The 19,435-nt window shown below is 40.7% G+C and overlaps 1 non-coding gene across 1 annotated transcript; it reads right to left on the bottom strand.

Moving 5' to 3' along the window:
• Positions 1-6,150: 6,150 nt before the first annotated feature.
• LOC121015207 (U6 spliceosomal RNA) lies at positions 6,151-6,254 on the bottom strand. The gene has a single exon (XR_005783696.1). It is a non-coding gene; the product is annotated as a U6 spliceosomal RNA (small nuclear RNA).
• Positions 6,255-19,435: the final 13,181 nt, after the last annotated feature.

Here is a 19,435-nt window from a genome sequence, read left to right as displayed (position 1 = left end):
GCTATCACGTCTTATCCCCCAGCCCTTCCCACCCAGCCCTAAGCAACCTCTTTTTTGTCTGTATTTACCTATTTTGGATTTCCAAATGAATAGGATCATACAATATATGGTCTTTTGTGATTGGTTGCTTGCACACAAGCATAATATTTTTAAGGTTCATCCATGTTGTAGCATGTATCAGTGCTTCATTCTTTTTTAATTGTCAAATAAAATTCCATTATGTGAATATAATGGAATATATATAAACAATATAAACATTTTGCATAAACATTTTGTTTATCCATTTGTTTGTTGATTTACCTCCACCTTTTGGCTATTATGAGTAATGCTGCTATAAATATCTGTGTACAAATTTTTGTGCAGACATATTTTTCAACTTCTTTTGAATATATATCTAGGAGTGGAATTGCTGGATAATATGGTAACTCTATATTTAATCACTTGGAGAACTTCCAGACTGTCTTCCAAAGCAGCTGAAACATTTTATATTCCAAATAGCCACATGTGAGGGTTCTTGTTTTTTTCTACATCCTTACCAGCACTTGTTATTATCTGACTTTTTAATTCTAGCCAGCCTAGGGGGTCTGGAGTGGTATTTCATGGTGAGATTTACATTTTTCTGATGACTAAAGATGTTGAGCATCTTTTCTTGTGCTTATTAACAATTTGTATATCTTCAGAGAAATATCTATCCAGACACTTTGCCCATTTTTAAATTGAGTTATTTGCTTTTTTTTTTTTTATTATTGAGTTAGGAGTTACTTAATATATTCTACATACTAATCCCTTATCAGATATATAATTTTCCCACAACTTCCATTCTTTGGGCTCTTTTTATTTTTTGATGGTGTATTTGAAGCATAAAAGTTTTTAATTCTGGTGAAGTCCAACTTGCCTGTTTTCTTTTGTTGCTGGTGCTTTGAGAGTCATTAATAAGAATTCTTTGCCATATCTAAGGTCGGAAAGATTTACTTTAAGAGTTTTATAGGTTAACCCTTACATATAGGTCTTCGATCCAGTTTGATTTAATTTTTATCTCTAGTGTGAAATAAGTCCAACTCCATTCTTTTGCACAGGGCTATCTACTTGTGTCAGCACCGTTTGTTGAAAAGATTGCTCTTTCCCCATTGTATGATTTTGACACACTTGTTTAAGAACACCTGACTGTAGATACATGAACTACTTCTGGATTCTTGATTCTATCCTGCTGATCCATATGTCTATACTTATGCCAGTACCACATTTTCCTGATTACCACTGCTTTGCAGTAAGCTTTGAAATCAGGAAGTGTGAGTCTTTTTACTTTGTTCTTTTCAGGATTATTTTGACGTTGGTTGGTATCTTGCAATTCCTTATAAATTTGAAAATCAGTTTATCAATTTTTACAGAGTTCAGCTGGGATTTGGAGAGGGATGGCTTTGAATCTGCAGATTCACTGGAGGAATATTGTCATCTTAACAACATTAAGCCTTCCGGTCCATGGGCATGAGATGTTTTCCTATTTATTTACATCTTTCAATATTTTGTAACTTTCAAATATAAATTTTGGACTTCTTCTGTTAAACTTATCCCTAAGGATTTTATACTTTTTAACACTATTGTGTGTTTTAACACTTTTTAACACTATTATTCTTTTTAACACTAGTCCTAGCGGACTTTTTAGTGGATTCTTTAGGATGAGAATTCTAAAACTTCTACATCTTGTGGAAGAATCACTGATCTCATGAGGTTTGCTTTCAGAGAATAATTTACTACCCCAGGAGACAATGGATGAGATCCAAAATCTAATTGAAAATGTGAAAAAGGGGCGCCTGGGTGGCGCAGTCGGTTAAGCGTCCGACTTCAGCCAGGTCACAATCTCGCGGTCCGTGAGTTCGAGCCCCGCGTCGGGCTCTGGGCTGACAGCTCAGAGCCTGGAGCCTGTTTCGGATTCTGTGTCTCCCTCTCTCTCTGCCCCTCCCCCGTTCATGCTCTGTCTCTCTCTGTCCCAAAAATAAATACATGTTGAAAATGTGAAAAAAATTGGAAAATTATCAGCAAGGCCTCTCAGATAGAAGTTAATAGGTCATTATGGAGGAGGCTTTCATTTTCAGTAATATTAGGATTACAGGTGGCAGTTGTTGCTTAACAAAGGTAGATGCTTCAGAGTAACACTATCCAATACAGCTTTCTGTAATGGAAATGTCTTATACCTATATTGTCCAAAACAGTAGCCCCTGGCCATATGTGGATATTTACATTTAAAATAATTAAAATTAAATAAAATTTGAATTTAAAATAATTAAAATAAAATTTAAATTTTAGTTCCTCAGGCACACTGGCCACATTTCAAGTGCTCATTAGCTACACATATAGTATTGGATGGCACAGATAATAGAATATTTCTATCATCACACGAAGTTCTACTGGAGAGTGCTGACCTAGAGTCTCCAGTAAAGAAGCCACTGGGTTGGAGGGACATAAGAAAGAAGCAAATGGTATTTCCATCCTTAAATGATTCACAAAAAGCAAATTCAGTATGTTAGGTGATCCAATTAATGCCTTATCTATAACTTTTACATATATGTTGGAAGAAAAAGGAATTCACAATTAATGTTTTCCCTGTACTCTTTAAGAAAGGCAGACATATGAACAATGGAGAAAGAAAAAAGAAGAATTGTATATTCTAAAGATTCAGGATTTTGAAAATCTAGTGTTAGTTATAAAGAAAAACCATTTCAAGTAAAAAAAAAAAAAAAAAAAAAAAAACCATGGTGTTATAACACTTCTCTGTGAAATCCTGCAGAGTCTCCCTGCCTCTGGCTACAGTGACAAAGACCCGATTCAACTTCAAACTCTACACTTACAAGTGTGACCTTGGGCAAGTTACTTAATCTCTCTGTGTAGAGGTTCTCTCTTCTGCAAAATGAGAAAAGGAAAAGCAGGTGAAGCACCTAGACATGTATCTAGTACATAGTAGGCATTCAATACATATTAGATATTATTATTACCAGAGGGGGAGATAATATCATACAGAAGATTGATTTGTACTTAAAAACCTTGAAATGACTTCTCATTGCCTATAGAGTAAAACCCAAGATTCTCCATATGTCCCATAGGGCACAAGTCTGGTCTGTATTTACCACTCAAGTTTTCTCTCTCGGTGATCCACCTGGGACTCTTGGCTTTATTAACACCATGCAGCTTGCAGTTATTCCAGAAGGCATGCCATTTTAGATTTCCACAACTTGCTCATGCCATTCCTTCTGTCTGGAAGCTCTCTACAGTCTTCTTGGCCCAGTTAACATGTGATGATCCTTTAGGACTCACCGACATTGGGTTAGGAGACTCTTGGGAGGATTTCCATTGCTTTCTCACCTACTGCTTTATTTTGGGGGTTTCTTTGGTGGTGGTGGTAGTGGTGGTTTGTTTTTTTTTTTTTTTTTGAGAAAGAGAGAGCATGCACACACACAAGTGGGAGAGGGGAAGAGGGAAAGAGAGAGAGAGAGAGAGAGAGAGAGAGAGAGAGAGAGAGAATCTTAAGCAGGCTCCACTCCCAATGTGGAGCCCAACTCCTCACAACCATGAGATCATGACCTGAACTGAAATCAAGGGCTGGTGACTTAACTGACTGAGCCACCCAGGTGCCCCCTCACCTACTGTTTTACATTGAAATTATCTGGTTAAGGGTCTGTCTCCACCAATAAGTAGAAAACACTAAGTGTCAGATGCGATGTTATGCTTTGATGGTATAAGGAGGAATAACAAATACGTTCTTGCCCCCACTAAGCAGAGTTTGAAAACAGAGAGGGACCATATCTCTAGTGCCTCTTTATATTCTCAAAGCCTAGCATATGTGTGGCACACAATAAGTACGTAAAAACATTATCAAAACAGCCAGAATCTGATGTGTAGAGAAAGAACCACCTAGCCCAGCACCTAACTTCCTCCCAATGAGGTTTCTTGAGTGTTTTAAAGGAGGAATTGCAGTGAATGAGCAGAGAAAATTCCAGGTGATGTTATTCGTGTCCCTCAGGCACATAAAGTCCCCCTCCCCCCGTCCTTTGTGAGGACACCAGCCCTCCAGTATTGTCTCAGCGACCCATGGGCTCCTAGATCTCTTTCCACCACACCCATTTCCTCTTTTCTGTTGGAAAGCAATGGATAGAAGAGGTTTGATTAAATAAATTAATTTAATCTTAAGATTTTAATCTTAAAGATTAAAAAAAACCTCACGTAACAGTTGATAGCTTAAAGGTTAGCCTATGCTCCTTTTCCTAGTGCATCAGCCTTTCTGATACAGAAATCCAAATGTAAAAGTCTCTTGTCATATATAGAACAAAGAACTCTCACTGCCCTATCTGGGAACAGAGAGGGCACTACTACAAACAGAGAATTAGCTCCTTGTCAAGTGGAGAAACAGCATCTAGACTAGCAATTTTTTTTAATATTTATTTATTGACACACACACACACACACACACACACACACACACACACGTGAGTGGGGGAGAGGCAGAGAGAGAGGGAGAGAGAATCCTGAGCAGGCTCTGTGCTGTTAGTGCAGAGCCCAATGTGGGGCTTAATCCCATGAAACATGAGATCATGACCTGAGTTGAAATCAAGAGTCAGACACTCAACAGACTGAGCCACCCAGTGCCCCTAGACTAACAACTTTCTACCAGAAGTACGCCATAGTGCTGGTGATATAAAGATAATCTGGGTAATATAAAGTGAAATTGGTTAAAGAGATAAGCTTCTTAAGGAAGATTCATTTAAGAGGCCATTTGAATGCTGGAAATAGAAATTGCCAGCCATATGGAAAGACAAGACTGTATGGAAAGACATTCTCGGGGCCAGTGGAACCTTACAGCATCCTCAGTAATTGCAACTTGTAGTTTTCCTGGATGGGCATTAGTGGGTCAATTATGTATGTAATATTATATCAGATAAGTAGTATCTAATATCATATTGGATAATATATTCTGACAAAGACAGTTCAGGAGTTCTGTCCTGCAGATAGTTAAGGTTACCTCATAATAACTATAGCTACATGACACTCAACCTCTGGGGCTTCCCCAATATACAGACTAAGATAATCAGGAACGACAAACATGTGCCGTGTTAGATAAAGATACGTGACTGTTTCCCACCACACCAAGAATTCCATGAAGGCAGAGACTCAGGCTCATTCAGCTCTGGATGCATAATGCTAATATGGTGGTTGGCCCATATTGGAACTTCTCGTTGAGTAGAAGCAGGAAGAAGGTCAGGAAAGAAAGAGAGACAAAATGGAAACAAGAATGATCTGAGGCTCCCTAGGGCCAAAGATGGCCACTACCCAGGGACATACAGGGACACTCAGGAACAGTAAATGGTCTCATCCATGCCAACCAACCATAAATGGGATCCTCTGTGGCCAAAAGCACAACAGTTGAATTAAATCAGTTTTACCAAGAGCTCTGTTCTTTCATTTCACTATCTCTTTAGCAGTTGTAAAGACTAGTGTATATTTTATCAGCTACAGGAGAAATAAAAACTGTAATAATAAAGTTGTCATAATAACCTTGTCCCAACTGTTCATAACTTTCTAAAATTTCAGTGTTTTGGCTAGTGTTTTTTCCACTTGCTATCAGTCCAAAGGTAACTTTTGGAAGTTTGAGGAAAAAAACTGTCACATTATTTCTAATTCGGTAAAAATTAAATCCTCATCATTTCCCCCTTACAATAACACACACAATAGAAGTAAAATATAGAATCAAATATCTCCCTAAGGTGAAACAATAAGAATTTGGAGTTCAAGTTAGGAAATGCTGATTATTTTCCTTTTCTAATCAAAAATAGCATTTGAAAAAGATTTTAATGTTTATTTATTTTTGAGAGCGAGAGAGAAGAATTTGGAGTTCAAGTTAGGAAATACCTATTATTCTCTTTTTCTTTTTTTTTTTCAACGTTTATTTTTTTTTTATTTTTGGGACAGAGGGAGACAAAGCATGAACGGGGGAGGGGCAGAGAGAGAGGGAGACACAGAATCGGAAACAGGCTCCAGGCTCTGAGCCATCAGCCCAGAGCCTGACGCGGGGCTCGAACTCACGGACTACCAGATCATGACCTGAGCCAAAGTCGGATGCTCAACCGACTGAGCCACCCAGGTGCCCCCAAAATAACCTTTTTTTTTATGGAACTCTTCACGAATTTGAGTGTCCTCCTTGCCCAAGGGCCATGCTAATCTCTGTACCATTCCAATTTTAGTATATGTGCTGCTGAAGCCAGCACCAAAATAACATTTTTGATACAAGTTTTACTTTGCCTTTGTACATAGGCATAATGATATTTTACCTTTAAATGACCCAAAGCTCCAGTGCTAAATTATGTTTTCCTTCAAGGAGGATATAATTTCATATTCAACCAGCACAGCAATTTCAGGCTTACCAATTAAGTCTGTAGAAGGAATTATCATCCTTCTAGCTATGATCCTTCTTGCCTAGCAGGAACTGCGAATGAAACAAAGTCCCATATAAAGGTTAGGGAGGCAATCCAGCAAAGTGAAGGAAACTGGATGTGAAATTTTGAAAGCACCATTCATACTTGCTGTGTTTCGCATTAGTAACTAGTCTTCCTGCTTGGAGATGAGATATTTCCCAACTTGCACTTTGCACTGGTTAAAATCTGGAGCGTCATTTTGCCTCTTAATCTTGGTTGGTGATGACACCCAGTTTGCTCTTTTACAGCTGGCTCCGACCAACAATAAAAGTAACCATTTGTAAAGTCAAATAACAGGAGTAGTTCTTAGGGAGACCAGCAGCCAGACTGATTCACCAAGCTGGCCCCCTTCCCAGGAATAAAGAAAATGCTAGGTAGCTGTCGTAGCGGTTATCCTGGGTGACACTCAGGATTCCCAACCGCATGGCTGGTCAGGCGAGTTAAAGAATGTCTGGGACTAGAGCAATAATGGAGGTGACCGCGCTGCGGCAAGCCCTGAATTAAGTTAGTACATTCAAAGTTGCCATAGAAACCCTCCCTGAATGTCCTCCCTTCTGCAGAACTGAGCTGATGTTTAAATGTTAATATGCCTTCTTACATTTCGTGATATGTGAAATAGAAAGTAGATAAACACGGAAGAAAGAAAACATACTTGGAGGTCTGGAATACTTGAGACTGAATACTTTTCCCATCCTAAGTTATCCTTTTAAACCAGTGCCTAAAGGAGGGGTGGTGTGGGTAGCAGCGGCTGGGAGCTGTTCAGGGCAGTCTTTATGCCTCTAGGTCCAATGCCGCGCTCTGAAAGGCACCGCTGAAATTCAGCTAACCCAGCTTGCACTTGCAGCCAGATGACAAGCAAAGTGGCCTTTCAATAGCAAACCTCCAGGAGGAAATGCCAGTTCGCACTCGTGAGAAGTTTCAGTCACTGTACATCCACATTCGATTTTCACCGCTCACTGTCCACGAGAAAACATTTGGAGGCTCTTTAAAGCCGGTTACACGATCAATTAATCTATAGTATGTTTTAAATAAATATTTCTGGTAAATGTAACAAAAACCGGCATTTGTATGGCTTGCACCTAAATTATCATCATCATTGCGAAGCAGATGCGGAACGCAGAGATGAGGCAAACAATCAGGACTGTAATTTGCTCAGTAACATTGTTTTAGATCTAATTAGTGCTTATGCAGATCCTTTACAAAAATGTGAAAACTGCACCAGGATGTAATTGTTTAATGAATTTAGTGCAAAGCGCATCTGCATAAATTCCATTTTAGCTGGAAAAACTAAGTTCAACTGCTATTTGCTCCAGAGCCAAAACATTGTGAATCGTGCCCACAGTGCCTTAGCCCTGCTTTGCTGGCTTGGGTATTTCAAATAAATACTACAAAGTTAAAGCCTCCAGCTGCAGACCAACCCATCTGTAGATGTTTGTTATATTTGGCAGTATTGTAGAATGATTGTGCCTTCCTGCTGGAAGAAAAAAAAAAAAAAAGAAGGGGGGGGAAACAAGGTTCTGTCAGCAAAAAAAAAGTAAAAGTTTGGAATATGCATCACCCAACAAAAGTGGAGTTTTGAATGGGAATCTAGTTTATGTAGCAGTGAATTTTAAGCACCTGTTAACATGGAGCCCACCATGTAAACCCAATAATATCCTTCTTCTCTGTTCTCCCCCACATTTAATTTCTTTTTTTTTTTTAAATTTTTTTTTCAACGTTTTTATTTATTTTTGGGACAGAGAGAGACAGAGCATGAACGGGGGAGGGGCAGAGAGAGAGGGAGACACAGAATCGGAAACAGGCTCCAGGCTCTGAGCCACCAGCCCAGAGCCCGACGCGGGGCTCGAACTCACGGACCGCGAGATCGTGACCTGGCTGAAGTCGGACGCTTAACTGACTGCGCCACCCAGGCGCCCCCCCACATTTAATTTCTGACAAAACCACGGAAATTTGAATTGGACATGTGTTTGAATGCAATGAAATTTGAGCTTTTTCTTTAGATTTCAGGGAGGGCACTAGTCACTTCTTTGTGATGGGTGTTTAAAGATCAATATTCGTAACTTGTATGCGAAGAGAGGAGTTCGCCACGGATGTTTACGTGATTGGCTGGAAAGTGTTTGGTTTTTGTTTCTGTTTTTCTGGTTTGCCTTCTGCCTGTGCTCAGCACGAATGCGCTGAGCCACGTGCTCTATTAATGACTCCCGTGCGCACCGGGCTGGTGTGCGGCCCGATGGAGATGTGTCGGGCCCGCTCTGGAGGAACTTTGTAAAATGACTGCAAATATCATTTGCCATCATTCAGCTGAACGCTCCAGTTTAGGCTGAAACACCCGAGAAGCATGCAGTCGATGTTCGGATTGAACCAGAAGCGTGTGCGGCTCCTCCTGGTTCTCTGGTGAGGGCCCGGTCTCAGGATGTCCTGGGTGAAGGTTCCCGGGAGGCAGACGGGGAAGCAGGGCGGTGCTCGCAGGAAGTTTAAGGGGGGTGGGTGGGGACAACAGTAGAGGGATGGGGGTGCCCTAGGCCCGCCCGTGAGGGAGACAAGGGCACCAGGACTGGGCACCCGCGTGGTGTCACAAGGCCTCAGCCAACCACGAGAACCTGCAGAGCTGGAGGGAAGTGGGGCAAAGGCTCCAGGCCTTTGCACCCCCACATCAGGTGGGCATCAGATATAGGGGACCCTGGGGCGGGGCCTCGGCCTTGGGCCGCTGGTCTGCAGCGGGCGCTCCTGGGGGCTGGGGAAAGAGCACCTGGGCCCGATGGGGGATCCTGGCCGGGCCTCCACCACAGCACCTGCAGTCCCTCCCTGCACACTCAGGTCCGTTTACGTTGTGTAACTTCGCACCGCCAGGAACGCGGCTAGGATTCTCCTCCGTCTCTTTTCCTGGAGAAACCGCAAGAGGAAGGGTAGTGGGATGAACGACCGCCCGGTGGCTGCAGGTGGTCTCGACCGCAACTGCTTCTCACCTCCTCCCGCCCCCTCCACCCATTGCACCTTCACACACCGCTTAGTTGGTGGGGTGACCCGGAGTCTCATCCCTCAGCTCCCGGCCACCCTGCGCTTCTCAGGCTTTAACTGCTGCGCGTGTCCATCATCAGAATCTGCCCTGGGAGCGCCAACAGACGTCAGCACAGATCCCCTGGAGGCCAGCAAATTCTCCCCAGCCCCACTGTATGACTGCAGCCCTCCCCGCCCTCCTGATGATCCATTACTTCCTCCAGGGTGGCGACTCCTTCCTCCAGCTTTGGTGAACCCAGACACAGCCTCAAACCCTGACGTTGATGCACTAGTGGTTCCAGCCCTTGGGTGGCCAATTGTAAGGGCTCGTTCGCATCCACCGGTGAGGCATTTTGTATTTGGGTGGGCAGGTGCCTCCCCCGTGGTAGGTGTTCTTTGGCGGACATTTAAAAGGTGATGCAAAGGTCTTCACTGGTTGTGCCTACTCCCATAGTTCTAGCCATGTGCCTCTTCCCCAGAGTCCTTGACTCTGATATTTCCAGTTTGCCGCTTCCTGGTTCCCTCGCGTTTGCTCATGAGTTTCTGCACATGCCACTTCTTTTTCCTCAAAAGTAGGTGATCAGATGCAGAGTCCAAAGATCCTCAGTGGAGGAGGACTTCCCCTTACCTCTTTCAAGGCCACTCCTGGGAGGGGCTATAATACAGTCACTGTATTATAATGTATAATTGTATAATATATAATTACCCCCACCAGCTAATCTAATTCTTCCATAAGCTAAGCTTGAACCTTTTCTTCCTTAGTTGATCAATAAGGGATCTTGTGAGGATATAAGTGATCATAACAGATGAAAGCTGAGGAGGAGCTGGTGGGACAGGAGTGGATGGCCACCTGCTCATGGAGCTTCCTTGTGCCCACTTTCCTTGTCCATGCTAGACAAACCATTTGTATCTTATGATGGATCGCTCCTAGGCCTGCCTGACCTTATGACTTGGTGGGTTGGACAGAACCCAGATTATCATGGGCAGTTCTGGCCACATGGTCACTCGATGTCCCACGGTCAGGCACTCCATCTCAACCAGGCCCATCAGCATGCCAGGAGCTCTTTTTTTTCAATGGTATATCATTGTCTGCTGCAGATGGCATGGCCTTGTTCCAGAACCCTAGGGGTCTACATTGTGACTCTCCTATCGGGCTTGCCATAAACTCCACATGGCATCTTTTCCCGCCACAGATACCTCTGATAACAGAGGGTCTGCTAGTCCTACGGTCCAAGAAGCAAGGCTGCTTGTATCACAACCTAGACCTGACACAGAGCTCTTTCCAGACATGGCCCCCACTCAAAGTTGACAGTCCTACGTATTACTTGATAAATGTGTCAGGGTAGAATTCCAAGTGGTAAATGTGGCTTCCAGAACCCAAAGAGGTTTACCAGGTGATGCACTTCCTTCTTAGTGAAGAGAGGTGTGCAGTGCAATAACTTGTCCTTTACTAAATGTCCACAGATATGACGAGCTCTTGAATCCTCCAGAGCACATGTGCCATCAAGGTCTTCAGTTACTTGCCATGTCTTGCTCATGTGGACCTTTTAACTTGCTGCCATCAAATTAGTGGACCAACGTGATGTTCTTTAAATGCCCAGACAATCCACATTACCTTTGAATTAAATTATTGCGAGAGCATAAGAGTTTTTTTTTTAATTTTTTTAACGTTTATTTATTTTTGAGACAGAGAGAGACAGAGCATGAATAGGGGAGGGGCAGAGAGAGAGGGAGACACAGAATCTGAAACAGGCTCCAGGCTCTGAGCTGTCAGCACAGAGCCCGACGCGGGGCTCGAACTCACGGACCATGAGATCATGATCTGAGCCGAAGTCGGAGGCTTAACCGACCGAGCCACCCAGGCGCCCCAAGAGCATAAGAGTTAACAGGTGTAGGGCACGACTGTTGAGTGTACGCTGTGGTTCACTCCATGTGAATGTAACTGTTTCTAGAACCCTCTTCTGATGGGAATGAAAAAGAATCAAGACTAGATCAAGCCACATGTCATGTACCCCAGGTTGTGTTTCTCTAACAACAATGATAACAAATCTGGAATAACAGTAGAAATTGGTCACTTGGTTGAGTTTTCAGTCGTTTACATCCTCCAGAATCTGTTGGGTTCTCACAGAGCCCACACTGATGGATCAAATGGGGTCTATGGTTACAGCCACTACTCTCCAGCTACTTTAGGTCTTTATGGGTGGCGCTAACCTCTTCTGTTCTCCCTAGGGTACAATACTGTTTTCATTTAGTATTTTGGCCGGGCACAATACTGTTTTCATTTAGTGTGTCATTTAGTGTTTCAGAGCTGCCTCTTCAGACTTCTCTATTACAGTAGTTATTGTTCCAGAAGCTCACAAACTGAAAAGAACATGAGGTTCCGTCCATGACAAAGTATACCCATTCCGATTACACATTCAGAGACTGAGGAAATGACCATTTGATGCGTTCACTGACCCAGCGGACCCACTGTGAATCAGCCCAGGTCGGGGCCTCCATTTATTACTTGGTCCCCATATGCCCTATTCTAATAGAAGGAGCATCATGATGCTTCAGATCCTCAGTTATCAATGTACACTCAGACTCCATGGCTAATAATACTGGAAATGTCAGGGTACTCCCCTTTCCCTGCTGCATGATTTTCTGAGTAAATGGCTATAGGTCTCTTTGGGGAAAGAGCAAATCATCATTATATACAATTGCTGTGGTAATGCTAGGTCATTTCTCCTCAGGACCTATCTTCTTTAGTCAGTGGATTCCCAGTATAGAAACTGGACAAGGCATCATGATGTTTTATTGGGATGGCTGTCTTTGCCTCCTAATCACCCATCCTTGATTATTTTGATGTATAGATCAAACAATACCCTCATTGGCTGCCCATTTACCTTGCTCCTAGAATGTCAATTTCTGCAGATAATCTTTTCCCCTATCTGTCCTTGATGCTCACTTTAATAATTGTACTCACCTTGGGGCACCTGGGTGGCTCAGTTGGTTGTGTCTGACTTTGTCTCAGGTCATGATCTCATGGTTCATGGGTTTGAGCCCCGTGTTAGGCTCTGCACTGACACCCAGGAGCTTGCAGCCTGCTTTGGATTCCATGTCTCCCTCTCTCTCTGCCACTCCCTCACCTTGTGCTCTCTCTCTCTCTCTCTCTCTCTGTCTCTCTCTCAAAAATAAATAAATAAATAAATAAATAAATAAATAAACTTAAAAAAAATAATTGTACTGACCTTGATTCTGGTGGTTAAATCCACCACCTGGCCTGTATTATTTGGGGACATTGTCATCCTTGCTATTAGGGAGCCAAGTTCTGTGACATTTCCTACCATCACACTCGGTCTGCAGAGAAGACTCAATACTGAGTGTCTCGCAAAGACCCAACCATCGGTGTAGTCCATGTTGCTTTTGGGGGGTGGGTAAATGACATAATCTTTTTAAAGTTTTTTATTTTAATCACCCATTGCTCATCATGACAGGGGCACTCCTTAATCCCCATTACCTAGTTCACCCATTCCCCCCACTCAACTCCCCACTAGTTACCATCAGTTTGTTCTCTGTAGTTAAGAGTCTGTTTTTTTGTTTTTCTTTTGGTCTTTTTTCCCCCATTGCCTCTTTGTTTTGTTCCTTAAATTCCATATATAAGTAAAATCATATGGTATTTGCCTTGCTCTGACTTATTCTACTTAGCCTTATATTGTCTAGTTCCATCCATGTCATTGCAAATGGTAAGATTTCATTCTTTTTTTATGGTTGAATGATATTTTATTGTTTATGTATACCACATCTTTACCCATCCATCAATGAGTGGATACTTGGGGTGCTTCCATATCTTGGCTACTGTAAATAATGCTGCAATAAACATAGAAGTGCAGGTATGTCTTTGAATTAGTGTTCTTGTATTCTTTGGGTAAATACCCAATAGTGCAATTACTGGATGATAGTAGGATGGCTCTACTTTTTGAGAAACCTTCATACTGCTTCCACAGTGGCTGCACCATTTTGCATTCCTACCAAAAGTGCACAAGTATTCCTTTTTCTCTGCATCCTCACCAACACCAGTTGTTTCTTGTGTTTTTTACTTTAGCCATTCTTAGAGGTATGGGGTGATATCTCATTTAGTTTTGATTTGCATTTACCTGATAAGTGATAATGAGCATCTTTTCATATATCTGTTAGCCATGTGGATGTCTTCTTTAGAGAAATGTGTGTTTATACCTTGCACCCATTTTTAAATTGAATTATTTATTTTCTGAGTGTTGAGTTTTATAAGTTCTTTATATGTTTTGGATACTAACCCTTTAAGGAATATATAATTTGCAAACATATTCTCCCTTTGCCTCTTAGTTTTGTTGATGTTTCCTTCGCTATACACAAGTTTTTATTTTGATCTAGTCCCAATAGTTTATTTTCACTTTTGCTTCCCTTGCCTCAAGAGACATATCTAGAAAAAAGTTGTTGTGGCTAGTGTTAGAGAAATTACTGCTGGTGCTCTCTTCTAGGATTTTTATGATTTCAGGTCTCACATTTAGATCTTTATTCCATCTTGAGTTTATTTTCATGTATGGTGTAATAAAATGGTCTATTTCATTCTTTTGCATGTAGCTGATCAGTTTTCCCAACACCACTGTTGAAGAGAATGTCTTTTTCCCATTGGATATTCTTTCCTGCTTTGTTAAAGATTAACTGACCATGAAAGTTTGAGTTTATTTCTGGATTTCTTAGTCTGTTACCTTGATCTATGTGTCTACTTTTGTTCTAGTATCATAATGTTTTGATCACTACAGCCTTGTAATATAACTTGAAGTCCAGAATTGTGATACCACCAGCTTTGATCTTTTTCAAGATTGCTCTGGCTATTAGGAATCTTTTGTGCCTCCATACAAATTTTAGGATTATTTGTTTTAGTTCTGTGAAAAATGCTGTTGGTACTTTGATAGGGATTGCATTAAATGTGTATATTACTTTGGGTAGTAATAGACATTTTAACAATATTTATTCTTTTAACCCGTGAGCATGGGATGTCTTTTTATTTCTTTGTGTTGTCTTCAATTTCTTTCAACAGTGTTTCTATATAGTTTTCTATAGTACAGATCTTTCACCTCTTTGGTTAGATTTATTCCTAACTATTATTTTTGGTGCAGTTGTAAATGGGATTGTTTTCTTAATTTCTCTTTCTGCTATTTCATTTTTGGTGTATAGAAATGCAACAGATCTCTGTACGTTGATTTTGTATCCTACAACTTTACTGAATTTGTTTATCAGTTCTAGCAGTTTTGGGGTGGAGTCTTTCAAGTTTTCTTTTTTTTTCCTTTGAGTTTTCTGTATATAGTACCATGTCATCTGCAAATAGTGAAGGTTTTACTTCTTCCTTATTTAGATGCTTTTTATTTCTTTTTGTTGTCTGATTGTTGTGGCTAGGACTTCCAGTACTATGTTGATTGAATAAAAGTGGTGAGAATGGATATCCTTGTCTTGTTCCTGACTTTAGGAGAAAGGCTCTCAGTTTTTCCCCATTGAGGATGACATTAGTTGTGAATTTTTCATATATGGACTTTATTATGTTGAGGTACGTTCTCTCTAAACCTACTTTGTTGAAGATTTTTATCATGAATGGATGTTGTACTTTGTTAAATGCTTTTCTACATCTATTGAAAGGATCATCCCTTCTCTTATTGATGTGATGTATCATGTTGATTGATTTGTGAATATTGAACTACACTTGCAACCCAGAAATAAATCCCACTTGATCATGGTAAAAGATTTTTTTATTGTATTGTTGGATTCAGTTTGCTAATATTTTGTTGAGGGTTTTTGTATCTATGTTTATCAGAGATATTGGCATATAGTTCTTTGTGTGTGTGTGTGTGCGCGCGTGTGTGTGTGTGTGTGTGAGTGCACGCGCGCACATGTGTCTTTATCTGGTTTTGGTATCAAGGTAGTGCTAGCCTTACGGAATGAATTTAGAAGTTTCTCTTCCTTTTTTATTTTTTGGAATAGTTTGAGAAGAATAGGTATTAACTCTTCTTTAAATGTTTTGTAGAATTCACCTGTGAGGCCATCTGGTCCTGGACTTTTGTTCCTTAGGAGATTTTGATCACTGATTCAGTTTCATTGCTAGTAATCAGTATTGAACAGACTAAACTTTTACATTTATTTCTGCCTCAATTTTGGTAGTTTATATGTTCCTAGGAATTTATCCATTTCTTCTAGGTTATACAATTTGTTGACATATAAATTTTCATAATATTCTCTTACACTCCTATGTATTTCTGTGGTTTCAGTTATTTCTCTACTTTCATGTCTGATTTATTTATTATTTGATGAGTTTATTTGATGAGTCTGGCTAGAGATCTATCAATTTTGTTGATCTTTTCAAAGAACCAGCTCCTGGTTTCATCAATATCTTCTATTGCTTTGGTTTTGGGGATTATTTGGGGGGGGGGGCGCCTGTAGCATTTATTTCTTCTCTAATCTTTATTTTTTCCTTCCTTCTGCTGGATTTGGATTTTGCTTACTCTTTTTCTAGCTCCTGTAGGGGTACATTTAGGATCATTATTTGAGATTTTTCTTGCTGCTTGAGGTAGGCTTGTATTTCTATAAACTTCTCTTTCAGAACCACTTTTGCTGCATCCCAAAGATTTGGGATTGTTGTGTTTTCATTTTCATTTTTGTCCATGTAATTATTCTTTCTTCTTTGATTTTCTGGTTGACTCACTCATTGTTTAGTAACATGTGTAACCTCCATGTATTTGTGCTCTTTCCAGATTTTTTTTTATGGTCGATTTCTAGTTTCATAGCATTGTGGTCAGAAAAGATGCATGGTATGACTTGGATCTTCTTGAATTTGTTGAGACTTGTTTTCTGATCTAACATGTGATCTATTCTGGAGAATGTTCCATGTGCACTTGAAAAAAATGTCTATTCTCCTGTTTTAGTATGGAATGTTCTGAATACACCTGGTAAGTCCATGTGGTCCCATGTGTTATTCAAAGTCATTGTTTCCCTGTTGATTTTCTATTTAGATGATCTCTCCATTGATGTAAGTGGGACATTAAGTTCCCCTATTATTACTGTATTATTATCAGTTAGTTCCTTTATGTTTGTTACTGTTTTATGTATTTGAGTGCTTTATGTTGGGTGCATAAGTATTTACAATTGCATCTTTTTTGTTGGATTGCTTCCTTTATTATCATATAATGTCTTTTGTCTGTTGTTACAGTCTTTGTTTTATAGTCTATTTTGTCTGATGTAAGTATTGCTATTCTGGCTTTCTTTTGACATCCATTTGCATAATAAATGTGTCTCCATTACCTCCCTTGCGACCTTCAGGTATTTTTTAGGTCTAAAAAGGGTATCTTGTAGGCAGCATATAGATCGGTCTTTTTTTTTTTTTTTTAATGTTTAATTTTGAGAGAGAGAAGGCACGAGCAGGGGAGGGGCAGAGAGAAAGGGAGACACAGAATCTGAAGCTGACTCCAGGAGCTGAGCTGTCAGCACAGAGCCCAACGTGGGGCTCAAACCCATGAACTGTGAGATAATGACCTGTGCCAAAGTTGGACACTTAACCAACTGAGCCACCCAGGTGCCCCAGATGGGTCTTGTTTTGCTTTTTTTTTTTTTAACGTTTATTTATTTTTGAGACAGAGAGAGACAAAGCATGAACGGGGGAGGGTCAGAGACAGGGAGACACAGAATCTGAAACAGGCTCCGGGCTCTGAGCTGTCAGCACAGAGCCTGATGCGGGGCTCGAACTCACGGACCGCGAGATCATGACGTGAGTGAGCCGAAGTCAGCCGCTTAACCGACTGAGCCACCCAGGTGCCCCTGGTCTTGTTTTTTTTTTTTTAATCTATTCTGTCATTCTCTGTTTTTTGGTTGGAGCATTTAGCCAATTTACATTCAAAGTAATTATTGATAGGTACATATTTATTGCCATTTTAATACTTATTTTGTTGTTGTTTCTGAAGATTTTCTCTGATCCTTTCTTGTCTTTCTTTCATCATTTGCTGGTTTTCTTTAGTGATATATTTGGATTTCTTTCTCTTTATTCTTTATTTATTCGTAGTTTTGATTTGTTGTTACCATTAAGTTTATGTATAACATCTTCTGCATACAGCAGTCTATCTTAAGTTGATGATTGTTTAAATTTTAACCCATTCCTTACTCCTTTCCTCTCCTGTCCTCTCTATGTTTTAGGTATATGGTATCATATTTTACATTCTTCTATTTTGTGAGTTTCTTGACTGATTTTTTTTTTCAGAAACATTCATTTCACATTTCCTACCATCATACTGTCACATTTGGTCTTTCCTTTCCACTTAAAGAGTCCCCTTTAATATTTTTTTCAGGGCTAGTTCAGTTTTTGTTTGGGAAACTCTTTATGTCCCCTTATATTCTGAATGATGGCCTTTCTGAATAGAGTTTTCTTGGATTTTTCACATTCAGTACTTTGAATATATCATGCCACTCCTTTCTGGTTTGGAACATTTCTGCTGAAAAATTCACTGATAACTTCATGGGGTTTCCTCTCTACATAACTATTCTTCTGTCTTGCTGTTTTTAATATTTTTCTTTACTACTATAGGATGCCATTTTAATTACAATATCTCTTAGTGTGGATCTGCTTTTGTTGACGTTGTTGGGGGTTCTTTCTGCCTCCTGGATTTAGATATCTGTTTCCTACTCCAGATTAGGGAAATTTTCAGCTATTATTTCTTTAAATAAATTCTCTGCCCCTTTTTCTCTCTCTTCCTCTTCTAGTACTCCTATAATACAAATGTTATTTATTACATTTGGCAGAGTCACTGAGTTTCCTAAGTCTATTTATATTTTGCATGATTCTTTATTCTCTCTCTTTTTCTTTCAGCTTGATTACTTTCCATTACTCTGTCCTCTAGGTCATTAATTTGCTCCTCTCTTCTCCCAGCCTGCTGTTCATTCTATCAAGTGTGTTTCTTATTTTGTTTTTTGTGTCCTTTTATCTCTGCTATGTTATTCCTAATCTCTGTGTTAATGGTCTCACTGATGTCTTCCACTGTTGTGTCAGGTCCAGTGAGTGTATTTATCATTATTGTTTTAAATTCTCCATCAGGTTATGGAGAGTGTTACATAAGTGTTACTTACATCTGTTTTGCTTAGGTCTCTGGCCATGGCCTTGTCCTGTTCTTTCATTTGGAACAAATTCCTCTGTCTTCTCATTTTGTCTAAGTCTCTGTGCCTGTTTCTCTGTGTTAGGAAAGTCATCTACAACTCTTGTTCTTGAGGGTAATGGCTTTATGAAGAAGAGGTCCTGTAGTGCCCTGCAGTGTAGTGTCCTTGGTTCCTGGGGCCTAGCACTTCTGGGAGTGTCTCCAATGTGTGCTATACATGTGCTATTGTGCCTTAGCCACTTTATCCTTCAGGCTAGTCATCTGCAGAAACTCTCTTTGCTTATTGTGGGCAATGTTTTGTTCCCAGACTGAATGTAGTGCATTTAAAGTAAATGTGCTCTGGTCTACTTGTGAAATGGGACTTCTTGCCACCACCACTGGAATCTAGGCCTCATAAAACTCCCAAGTCTGGAAACAGTCTATGCAGGGGTTTGGGCCAGTCTTCTGGGGGGTGGGGTGGGGGTGGGCAGCACTGCACTGGGACTGAAGCAAGTGTGACTTGGAGGGGCAGTTCCACTGGAACATGGGTGGGTAGAGCTTAGTGTAAGAAAGGTAGGTAGTGAGTATGGGCACTGCACTTGTTCCCACAGTTGGCTCTGTGCTTATGCTGAGGATTGAGGGAGAGAAATGTTGCCTGCCAGTTCCTTGTTCCTGGAGGGGTCTCGCCATGCATACTACTTCTCTGGGACATGCTCTAAGAAGAGCAACTAACCTCCCCATTGTGTGTCACCCAGGTGAGGGGCCCTCAGATCGCTGTTACCACACTGTATGTCTACCAGCTGTTTGTCTGTCTTCTCTCCAAGAGCAGCCCCAATGTCTTCTGAGCTC

Source organism: Herpailurus yagouaroundi, unplaced genomic scaffold (assembly GCF_014898765.1).
Source record: "Herpailurus yagouaroundi ecotype Mexico unplaced genomic scaffold, PumYag 205, whole genome shotgun sequence".
In the NCBI taxonomy this organism is placed as follows: domain Eukaryota; kingdom Metazoa; phylum Chordata; class Mammalia; order Carnivora; family Felidae; genus Herpailurus; species Herpailurus yagouaroundi.
Note: the sequence above shows the minus strand (reverse complement) of the source record. Positions and strands in the feature narration are given on the sequence as shown.